The sequence below is a fragment of the Lissotriton vulgaris genome, chromosome 3_1 (assembly GCF_964263255.1).
Source record: "Lissotriton vulgaris chromosome 3_1, aLisVul1.2, whole genome shotgun sequence".
In the NCBI taxonomy this organism is placed as follows: Eukaryota; Metazoa; Chordata; class Amphibia; order Caudata; family Salamandridae; genus Lissotriton; species Lissotriton vulgaris.
In genome coordinates, this window is record NC_141689.1 from 62,840,215 (window position 1) to 62,851,286 (window position 11,072).

Consider the following 11,072-nt stretch of genomic DNA (forward strand, 5'->3'; position numbering starts at 1 on the left):
TTTTTTGGTTTGGAGACAAATAAATAAAGCTTTACGGATAATTCCAAAATTTTATTTTTATACACCCATTTCTTGTAATATTTCGTTATCCGGTACCCTCCAAGATATCCCCATGAATCGATTTCGCCTAGGACAGATTCATTCAATTGGGCAATTGTATAAAAATGGGGCTTTAATGTCTTTCTCCGAACTTCAGGATATATTTGGTCTCTCCAGAAACGAATTTTTCAAATATTTACAAATTCGCAGCTTTCTGGAAAAAAAAAATCTCTTATATAGCGACGAAATGGAGACCAATGTTGTTATGGAGAGCGGTAGGAGGGATAGCCGCATTGGCACAATTTATAAGCTAATGGTCAATAGGCTGCATGATGATCTCGATCAACAAACCCAGAAATGGGAAAGGAAATTGTGTATAGAAGGGTTAGATCTGGTAGGGGCGTTTGAGATCAGCAATAAAACATTAATTAACAGCTCTCTTAAAAGTCAACATTATATGGCATCTTTAGACCTTTACTACACACCGGCGAAACTGGCCAAATGGAAAGCTACGAAAGGCATTAATTGTAGCCGATGTGGTACTTTAGCAGCAGACTCATGTCATATGTTTTTTAGTTGTTCTAAATTATCTGTATATATAGATAGGATAGAAAAGTTTTTGACTAATTTGCTTAACACTAATATTAAGTTATGTCCATCTGTGATAATTTTTGGCTTATATGTTCCTCCCGAGAGTTTATCTGCTGATCAAGAGCATTTTTTGTTTATTGGAATGTCTATCTATCGCTTTTGTATTACCTCAAGATGGCTAGATGTTGACCCACCATCATTTGAGCAATGGTTGGGAAAGTTGTTAAACGTATACAGAATGGATAAAGCAGTGTATAAATTGAAAGGACACAGAAAGAAGATATTTGCTAGGAAATTATGGTCTCCTGTTGACAATTGGATTTAATTTTCGACCACATCTGTAAAAAGAGATATCTTATGTTTTCTATATATTTATTGTTTTTCCTCATCCTTGTATTTTGTATGCCTCTGCCATTGAAAATAATAAAAAAAAAAAAAAAAAAAAAAAGACCCGGGAGGCAGTTCACCCATGGAAATCTAGCAACTAAGCCACAATCTCAGCAAGCCCTGACACAAGAACAACCCTATGCACACGTAGTGAGCTAACGGCAGGAGAGATAAGGGTCCTAGCAAGGTGTTGGTAGAAACACGGACTGTGTCAGGAACAATGAGATTGGTCTACATGATACAAAGTACTTCTTTATCATACAACCGCTTCAGAACAAGTGGTGTGAATATTTGGATATTTGGAAGACAAAGCATAAATAAAAATAAATTGAGACATTTAAGAACAAAAACCTCCAGAACCAAAGGCACACATCAGCAGAACAAGGTGACAGAATTCTCAAACTCACATAAAAGAAGTGAGGCCCATTAGCGCAGCTTTGGCCTTTAGTAAGCTGCTCAGGGTGGTCTTAAGGAATTGAGGGGTCTTGGAATAGTAATTACCAGTACAAGCCTTTGTTGTAAAAGGTCTCTACTGGATACTGGACAATATATTATAACATCATTGCATTATTTAAAATAGAAAAAAACATTCATTAATGAGACTTGGGGGTAGGGAAAAGCAAGACAGTTTGTTGCATCGGGATATGAATGCACTCGACATCTAATACAGAAGCCCTTTAAAGTACAAGCCAGGCAGCAACTGATGAAAACACAACAGGTGCCCTTTCCAGAAGACCATTTTAAAGTACAGCGGAGTTACACACTTACTTTGCAACTTTCTTAGACCAGCCCTTCTGTTTTCCAATCACAAATACTTCATAGCGGAGTTGCTTGGCTAAGTTGTCTATCTCAGGCTGCAACTTTTCCACCTAACTAGAGAAAGAGAAGATTTTATAGGCAATTATTTAGATGTAGAATTTGATACTCTATATTGTTAGAATAAGTATTATGTCTACCACCTAGAAAAATGGTACACATTTCACAAACCCAGCACCAAGACAGTAGTTGGAAATACATGACATGTGTTGAGTATGCCAATTTGAACGAAAGAAACGTGTTGGATTTGTCGGGATGCCCATCGTCGCGGTATGGATGTGCGTTCAAGAGGCAGATCCAAATGACTGCTAAAGCACCTAGAGAAACACAATTCTGATTACACTTCACAATAAGAGTCTAAATGGTGGAGCACTACCCAAAGTGATTTTAGCGGTCTGAGAAGATTGACCCAAACGATTGTTCGGTATAAATAGTGGTGGTATGTCTATGCTGACACAGGCATGCAGTCTGTACATTAACCAAGGGAAATCAATTATATATTCAGAAATTGATGCACCATTTTAGAGAGACATTACAAGCAGAAATGACATATCTGTTTTTTTTTTTATTCTTTTGTTTAATGAAAATAGATACATCTGAGGGTATGTGGAAGATTATTTGCCCCCATAGTCTAGTCTTTAAATTAAGGATTTTACCATGAATGGATTTTGCAATCAAGTAAAGGTTTACATCGATTTCTGACCTTACTGTTGAAAGGTTAGGAGTTCATTTCCACTGGTCACATTCCTATGGTGTTCAGGTGAGGAATACCATGGGTTAAATACAAAGGATCAGGAAGTGATATTGCGTACAACGATAGATGTAAGGGAGAATGATTTTTAATAAATTTTACACTCAGAAGACGGTAAATTGAAATCACAACAGGGTAAATACTTAAAGAAAATGGTGGTCCCTAATGTGTTGAATAGGTGGCAGATACTACTGAAGATTTAAAGGTGAACAATGCTTCCAGCCATGCCGGGTTCCTCCGCAAATATTATAACACCTCTGCTAAGATACCGTTGCCCATGTGAAAGAACTGCACATGAACTTAAGAAATTGAGGACAGTTGCACTCACGATATCCAAAGTGGTCAATATTATGGTTCAAAAACAAGGAAAGGCGCATCAACCTCAAGCACCCAGCCGCGGACGGTAGTGGGAGTACCTGCCGGGCGGTGACGTTGGGAGGAGGAGGGGCAGGGTGGGGGGTAGTAATGTATGGATTACGGACCTTAACAGGTAAGTAAACATGTAAATAAATAAAACGAATTTCGTTGCATGTACCAAATGCGATGCAGTGCGCGCAACGAAATTCGTTTTATTTATTTATATGTTTACTTACCTGTTAAGGTCCATAATCTATACATTACATCCCCCTGACCCTGCCCCTCCCCTTCCTCACGCCACCGCCCGGCAGGTACTCCCACTACCGCCGCGGCTGCAAGCACCTACACCAGGAACCTCACAGAATCATTGTTAGAAAATGTGAAATGATCATTCAAGTCAACACCATCACAGCTTCCTGTCCCCCCCCAATGACTATTGAGTGGTACCTGCAAAATGATTACAGACGCCCTAAGCACTAGCAGGTTGGGCTACAGAAACTTCCTCTTTGCCGAGATCAGCAATTCACTCACTAGACGCCTGAAAACAATTCAGAACTTGGCAGCCAGAATTGTTCTCAACCTCCTATGCAGCACATACACCATAATGCACCTACATGAGCTCCACTGGCTCCCGATACACAAGCGTGCACAATTCAAACTCCTCACACTTTTAACGCACAACACAATCCTGGCCCAGCCTACCTCAAATGCTGCATCTCCTTTCACAAGCTATCCAGACGCCTTTTCCGGGGTGATAGAGAACTGGTGCCAAAAGCCCACATGCCTGAAAATACTTCCAAGTGAAGGCAGTGGGTCACCATTAATAAACAACAGATAGAGGTTCTGCATGACACAGGAACCAGTATGACAGTCAGGTGTCAACTGGTGACAGCAGAGCAGGCCCTGCTGAACACATTCCACCAAGCCATAGTCGCCGGCAATCGTCGAGCCATCTACTGGTGATTCTGGTTCTCGTTGAGTGGGGAGTGGGGGTCTCAAGCTCTCTGAAAGTTGCTGTGAGCCCTGCCAAGCATGCAGATTGTCTGTTAGTAAATGTCCTGGAGGACACCACCTGGAGGGAGGTAGAGCTCAAGTCTGCCTTGGAGATGATGGGATTGCCACAGTGGGTCTGTATGACCACTCGGTCCATGGATGCCCGGGAAGGGTCGCCAATGATGTCTGGAGCCTGGAACAATGGCCCAAACATCTGCCAAGAAGAGGGCCAGGGGTGTGGGAAACCAGCACCTGATGTTCCTGGTGTGGAGGTTGATGGGGTCCCTGAAGAAAAGGCCCCTGAATCAACTGGGAATGACATTGTCGCCCTGAGTGACTTACTGTAGCTTGCTGCCTAGCAAGTTGAGGGTGCGCCCACCAGGGGGAACATTTTGCAAAGTGCAGAGTTAGTGTTCCACTTTTGGGGCTTGAGGTGACAGGCCTCAACCAATGCAGCAGGTGAAGCCTCTTGGGATCACCTACTCGCCTGGGAGAAAGAGAGTGAGGGGGTAGCCCCTGGTGCCTGGCACCCATTGGGCACTCTCCCTCCTACCAGGTCAGGTAAGGTATCCTGACACTGGTCCAATACCCCAGGATCTCTAGCCAGAGTCCGGACAGGAGACTGGGTAGAGATCCACAGCTTTCATTTTCTCCATCCCTTAGTGGGGCTCAACCCAAAGCAATAGACAATCAAAATATAAAGCCTTACCAACACTTTACAAAGCAGTTGCAAAGCAGGAGTGATTGTCAACACTTTAAACAGACTGGAAAGTTTGTGCTACTAAGAGGCCATGGCCCACCCAATAAGGTGACTCGAGTGCAGCAAACTTCTATATCATGGCCTCCTCCAGTAAGCAAATGTATAGTGCTTGAAAAAATGATTGGTAACAGTGAGGTGAAATAGCCGGCACATGGTCGGCGAACCACAAACTACGTTAAATACTCAGTACCGGGGGGCAGATTAGAATACAGCTGCAGAGAAAATTAAATTGAGGGGGATGAGGACCCAAATCCTATTCCTAATCCAGCAAGAAAAAAACAAAAAAGTTACAGTGCCTCGTGGAGCGGCAGTTGATCCCCAAGAAATGTCAGGAAACCAAACTCAAAGCGGGTGGCCCTGCCCTGCCTCTTCCTGGCAATGACGTGCAAGGACGGCCCCGGCCTTGGCCAGGGCTTTGCCCAGGAGCAGCCCAAGCACATCCCGAACTGTGGGGGGAGAGGCAGAGCTTTGAGCGCATTATAGGCACCTCCCCTTCGACGGTGGCAGCAGGAATTAAATTAGTTGCACCCTGGCACCACTAGGGTGTTCTGCAGGCTGGCATCGAAGGGTGAAACAGCGAAAGTTGCACCCTGGGACTGGAGTCCCACAAGTGTGTTGCAGCAGGAGGATAGATGCCCCCAGCAAAGCCCCAATGATGGAAGCGTATAACAAATCAAATGTCATCAATTCAAAATCAATTTGTAGGCGTCAACACTGCTTTAAACCATTGATCTTATACATCTATTAGAAACATCGGAGTAAACTTAGCTACCAAATTTGATGATTATAAGTCAACAGGCCATATGTACATTGAATTTTTGTGGTGCGTTGTTAGCTTTCTCTATATCACACTGTGCAATGCCAGGATGGAAACGCAGGGCTGCAGCATTTTAACATAAGTTTTTTTGCTGCACTGCTTTTCAACTTGTGCCAGTGTAAAACTCTTCATGCTAGCACAAAGGCTGGCACCCTTGCACAATAGTGCTAGGGTGTCTGAATTTAGTAGAAGATAGTTCATGTGATGGAAGGATCGCAGTCATGCACATGAACAATCATTGACCTTTAGCGTTTTTTTAAGTGTGCCGCACAATGCTGCATACTTCTGAACTCATACATTGATGAGATATAGATCACTTCAGAGTCCAGAACATGTTCTAAAACATGTTTTGCACAGTCTTACCTATTACACACTCCCCCCATATTCATGCTGCCCTTGTGGAAATGGTTCTGCGTAAAAATGAATGTGCTCAGCAGTGTAACAATGCCCTCCCCTCTCACCCTTAATGTTGTATGAAAGGTAACCCTGGGCGGAGTTCGTGGAGTTGCACTATGCGGAACTCCGCAAAGTGGAAAAAACTCTGCTGCACTACACGGAGCTCCACAAGCGGCGGAGTTTGATAGAAAAATGCTTTTTGTGGTGATTGCACAGTGGGGACAAGCATCCTGCACTGTGCAATCATTGCGAACGGCACCGTGCACAGCGCAAGTGGTTCCTTCTTTCCTTTTCTGCCACTCAGTACATTTTTACTCAAGCTGCAGCTTTCTCAAAGCGAATGGGCAGTTTCTCAATGTGAGCGGTTGCGAGCATATGCGACCACTCGCAATGAGAAATCTGATCCCCCGCGTTAAGAAATCTTGCTGGGATGTTGATTTTAAATGCTCACACTCGTCAACTTGATGTTGATGATTGCAAACGAGGAAAAATCTCTCTGGGAGGTTGATTTTCCATCTGTGGCAAAAAGAAATTGACGAGCCAGAGGTAGCCCTCCTATGTCCCCTCCAACAACCTGCCCTCCCTACCCTAACCCAACATCTCAAAATACACAGGTAAACACACTAATATGAAGATAAACCCCCCAAAATACCCCAAATAACCATAAAAAATACAAATATACTCCTAAGACAAACACCCAACTAGATAATCACGAAGATGCAAAGAACACGCAAGGACAAAGACACAGGACTCATCAGGGTCAGTAGAATAGGCACAGAACCACTCACTAACACACCAACACCAGCAGACACCTCGCAACACCTCCAAAACTCTCAACAGACACTAAGGGGGCCATAAGGGCGGCGGTCCCATGGGGGCCATTAGGATGAGCCCGCCACACTGGCGGGCGCATCCCGCATTTATAACATTGCGGCAATGCTAAAAATGCACATTGTGCACTTCAATGCACAACGTGACAGGCACCTTGCGGTGCCTGCCATGTTGTACAGTGAAGTGCAGGGGAGTATCATAGGTACCCCCCATGTGCCCCCCCCATCCCCCGAGAGTCCCTGGGGGCCCGCATCGGGCCCCCACAACACATTCCCGCAAGCCTTTCAATTGCGGCATTGCCGCCACGGAAAAGCATGTCATCGCTCACACCCTAATATGGATGGCAGCGTCTAACAGACACCGCCACCATATGAAACCCTTTTCGGCCCGGTCAACTCCTTGACCGGGTGGAAAAACGGCGGAGAGTCCTTCCGTCCGCCGGGGTAAACCATAGTGATATGGACGGGGGGAAATAGGTGGTGGGCGGGGAAGAATGTCAGGCGGATTGCCCGCATGGCGGTGGCGATCCGCCTGACATCCTAATGGGGCCCCAAGAGTGTGGTTGAAAGAGAAAATGAAAGTGTACAGTACTCCTCCATGGAAAATAATTCAGAATGACATTACCTTCTGGGCGTTTGCACCCATTTTTAGACTTTGAGATTCAATTTTAGCCTCTAAGGGGTAAGTGGGAATATTTCCTTGTGGATATATGTATTTTGTGAGTGTTTTCCATGGCGGCTATGAAAAATATTATCGCTTGCGAAGAAAGGTGGTAATATTTTTGCCGAAATTGCTAGTTGATCAGCAAATGTAGCATGTTGCATGATTTAGTGTTCCTTTCAACACCAAAAAGCTGTGGAATGTGATCTGTGTTGTGCAGTTGACTGTAGGCAATCTGTATTGTCTTGATATTAGTGATCCAGAGCATATGAAGAGGCACTTGTTCCTCACATTGATGCCTATCCAAAACTAGTCATGTGTGTATAATGGCTAGCATTGGTCGTATGTGTTACTACAAGTGAGACTGTTACATCACACATTAATGGGCTTGCAACACACATGTGCTTGAACAGCAGGCAGTCATTATCTCCTCGTAAGTCTTCCTCTCCACCAGAGTTACAATTGAGCTTCAGCACCACAACAGAACCCTCCAAAGCAATTCAGCATCCCATCCCTCGTCAACATGGCCGACCACCATCACCCTTGATCCAGTATATCACTTCCGTTTTTTTTGTTCTGCACTGCATTTCAGGTCAGTCCCAGGCCTTGCTCCAGCAGGACCAACGACCCTGAGGAGGAGGCACTGTCCAAACAGGCTCATTTCCTGGGGTTATCCCCACCCCCATGCCTTGTGGATTTATGCCCTGCTTTAGCAGACTCTGGGGTATGGGGATCTGCTATCTTGCAGCTCTGCACAAGCGGACGTTGGGGTCTGGCCGGAAGTGGTTTCAGCCCTGCACTAGTGGCTGCTGTGGGCCTATCCCATGTTTTGCTTGCGTCTTGGCTCCAGCTGAGACATGAGCATGCGGTGGCTCAGGGTGAACTTTTTGGCTGCCTGGCTCCTGTTGAAGCTCTGGTCAGAGCCGAGTAACAGCGAGGCACGGTTCATGCCTCCCAAGGAGATCATCTCCAGCTCTAGCCAGCTGCTGTTTTGCCTGCATGAGATGCGAGACGCTCGCTTACACGTGTTTTATCCCAATACCGCGGTGAGGTGACTGGAGGTCTTTATGACCTCCTGTCTTCCTGCCTATTATATCCCCAAGAGGCGGAGCTTCACACAGCCGGATACCCGCTTGATTGGGTGCCTAGCAACGTGTGCTGCCAGCTGGTTTTCGGTGCACAATGTTTTTCATGACATAGTTTGGCTATTGAAGTGGATAGTAGAGGTGATTCCTCTTACAGGCTGCGTGTTACCGCTTGAGAGGATATTTTCCCTGCTGTTTTCCCATTGAGTGCCTAATCTATGGAGCCGGCTGATGATCCTCTGGTGGAGGCTGGGCAAAGCTCTCAAGCAACAGCTGATTCCCTGTCTCTGCAGGCTATCCAATATATGAATCAGGCTGCGGTGGTGGCAGCCTTTAAGGAGTGCAATTGCCCTCTTCCACCAAACAACAGTGCCTGGACCCTCCCTCCTGGGTTGAGGATGAGGGGGAGGATGAGGATCTTAGAGGAAAGTGTGTGCAGGGCCAGGAATTGAAGGAGATCCCACAGCACATTAAGGACACCATGGCCTTCTTGGTTCCTCCAGTGGAGGAGCTAGCAGAGGACTTCTTCATGCAGTATCAGAGGAGGGAGCTCGAGTCCTTACCCTTCCATCCCTCAGTCAGGAGGGTGATCGGCAATGAGTGGCAGGAAGTGGACAAGCATGTTACCTCTCTAAGCGCTACGCCATTCAGGATTTTGCCATGGATTTTCCATCTTCCGTGAAGGTTGATTCTCCAATGGCAGGACTCGCATTCCATGGGTCCATCATTTTGGAGGATGCCTCTCCCTTGGATCCTGTCGATAAGACAGTCAAGGCGGCAGTAAAGCGTTCCTATGTGGCAGCCAACTTCTTCCGCCTATTTGGCATATACTGTCCAGTCTTTGATGAAGGACTTTCAATCGCTGGCCAAGCTGTTAGAGCAGGGGGCTGATGTTCTGCCTACTCTAGTGGTCATGGAGCAACAGACACGGGTGTTGTCAGATATCTCCTTCGATACCTGGGGGTGCCGCAGCCGGGGTGCGGCTATTCAGGCTCATCATTAGTTGTGGCTGAGTCTTTGGAAGGTAGGCGCTGCACAGACGGCCCTGCCTTTTTTAGGGACCAAACTCTTTGGTTCCTCCCTGAAGAATATGGTGAAAAAACACACTGAAGACAGGAAACTGTTGTAAACCAGTCCATCTTTCTTAAGGCCATTTCTTTGGTCTCAAGAGGGCTTTTGCTCCTCCTTCTACACCTCGGGCATACCGTTTTGAGGACTGGGTAGCAGCTAGGGCATCCCGTTCTCTAAAAAATCCCGTTCCCAGCAAGTTGACTCTACCCTGTGTCCAAATCCAGACTATCCACAGGTCCCGGCTGTCAGGACTACGGTAGGGGTGCGACTGTTATATTTTGCCAAGGCCTGGAAAGGCTCAGTTTTGTATCAGTGGCCTCTGCTGATTGTGAAAAAAGGATACTCAATTGTTTTTGACTCCCTCCCTTCAGACGCTTTCATTTTCACCCCACTGCCTTCTGCAACACAAAAGAGGGTGGGACTATTGGCAAGCATTCTGGATCGCCTTCACAAAGGTGTCATTCATCCAGTTTCATCTTGTCAGAGGGGTCTTGGAGTTTACTCCATCCTGTTTCTGGGACTTGCTCCCAGTATTGGATGTTTTTGCATAGTTTTGTATAGCTCGAACTTGACCCGAATAGGGTATCAGAGCACTTTACATAGCACCAGTTACGTTACATGAGGACACACATTCTTTTCTGTTAGGCACGGGGAGATTAAGTGATTTGCCCAGAATCACAGGATGTTCAGTGTCATTGCCTGGACTCAAACCCAGTTCCCCAGATTCGAGGTCGACCGCCTTTGCCGTTAGGCCAACTCCTCTCTCTACTTTGAAGAGGGTGAATTATTTTATCCATGTGGTTATATTCAAAATGCTCTCTTTCCAGGAAATCCTTTAATTACTGGTGCAGGGGTACGTGGTGGCTTCCTTGGATCTGTTGGATACATACCTCCATGTGCCCATCCACCCTTCATCTCACAGTTTCTTCCGGTTTTTGCTATTTGGACAAGCACTTCCAATTTCAGGTACTCCTCTTTAATTTGTTTCTGCCCCAAGGGTTTTCAAGTCAAGTCAAGTCAAAAATTTTATTTGTATTGGTACTCGACAGAGGACCACAAAAGAAATCTACATTTTACAAAAAGTGCAACAGTATTAATACAAAGATAAAAATTGTTTTAAAAACTTGTACAAATTGTAACAGATGAATTCATTCAAGGGTAGACCACACATATCTAAAAGTTCACTCCCCTTAGTAATTCTGCAGCAGCGGAATATAGGATTAAGGTATCTTGTACGAGCTAGGTTTACTTTTTGATTGGGACACACAAGTAATAAATGTTCTATAGTTTGGTCACCCCCTGTGCACAAAGTACACAGAGGAGATCCTCCTGGAAGCCATCTGGAGGTAAATGCTAATAGTGGTAAGATGCCCAACCGGTACATAGTGATCGCTCTTCTTACACCATGTGTCAAGGTAAACCCAATATAAGGTCGAGTTTGCTTGAATTCAAGTTTTTCCACAAATGGCTTATAGATGGTTAATTTATTGCAGTGTAAACAGTCCAATTCGTAGCTCA